Raw genomic sequence first — 1,441 nt, forward strand, 5'->3', positions numbered from 1 at the left:
TCACTGAATTAGTAGTAGTCCACATTGAATGAATCTTCTGACTTTGAGAAAATTAATCGTAGCGAGATAGTGACTAATCATCTTTCTTTCACCCTTGAAACTTATAAACGCAACGCAAGCACTAATGTAAATGTTATGTGATCGTGTTATACAGGAATTAAGCCTTTTGCAACCATGTTTCATTGGGACACACCACAAGCCCTTGAAGATGCTTATGGCGGATTCCTTGGTGACGAGATTGTGTAAGTCCTCTTAGTGGACTATCTATCTATCTATAATCAAGTTTTACTAGCCATTACAATTAACAATACAGTTCATACAGTGGCCAACAGAATTGTTAATTTAATTTAATTTTTGTTTTGTAATGAAACAGGAATGATTTCCGTGATTATGCGGATGTTTGCTTCAAGAGTTTTGGAGATAGAGTGAAACATTGGAAATCCACAGTACATATTTCTTTTTATAGTAAAATATTAACATTATATTATATGTGTATCGTGCATGACATTTTATGTTTATTGGTCAGGATGACGTGGCACTTATGAAAGAAATAGGGCTGGACTCATTTAGGTTTTCGATTTCTTGGTCAAGAATACTACCACGTATGATCTTTTTTTAAACAGTAATTAAAGTCGTTGTGTTTACTCGTTACGTAGCCGTGATTTCTAGCGATAGTTATTTTTGGTTAATTATAGTTGTTAGCACGTCAATGACAAATAACGAAACCAATTTGGTCCAATTTAGGAGGTAGGATTGCTGGAGGCGTAAATCAGGCGGGAATTAACTTCTACAATCATCTCATCAATGAACTCATTTCAAATGGTTAGTGCATTTATATATCTAAACTGCGTTTTTAGATCATATTTACTATTATTAAATTTTGCGATAAATATTAATTTTAATCCTAAACTACAACGTTAACACCATATTATCATTCCTTTTTATCACAATATTATTGTGTGTGTGTTTTTTTTTGGGTGCAAATATCACAGTATTATTGTGTAAAAACAGGTATAAGGCCTCTCGTTACTCTGTTTCATTGGGACACACCTCAGGCACTTGAAGATGAATATGGCGGATTCTTAAACCCCCAAATTGTGTAAGAATCTACAAAATAAACTATTATTACATATTGAAGTAAAATAAAATATGGATCTGATTAAAAATTTGGGATTGAACAGGCAAGATTTCCTAGAATTCGTTGATATATGTTTTAAAGCGTTTGGAGATAGAGTGAAGGAGTGGATTACAATCAACGAGCCTAACATGTTCGCAATGTTAGGTTATAGTGACGGTAAAAATGCTCCTGGTCGTTGTTCTAGCTATGTCCAAAACTGCACGGTTGGAAACTCAGCCACTGAACCTTACCTCGTGGCTCATTACTTGATCATTTCTCATGCTGCTGCAGTCCAACTCTACAGAGAGAAGTATCAGGTTCCTT

At 34.5% G+C, this 1,441-nt stretch overlaps 1 pseudogene; it reads left to right on the top strand.

Annotated features, from left to right (window-relative positions):
• LOC104793390 overlaps positions 54-1,441 on the top strand; it is a 4,342-nt pseudogene continuing 2,954 nt past the window's right edge.

Source organism: Camelina sativa, chromosome 6 (genome assembly GCF_000633955.1).
Source record: "Camelina sativa cultivar DH55 chromosome 6, Cs, whole genome shotgun sequence".
In the NCBI taxonomy this organism is placed as follows: domain Eukaryota; kingdom Viridiplantae; phylum Streptophyta; class Magnoliopsida; order Brassicales; family Brassicaceae; genus Camelina; species Camelina sativa.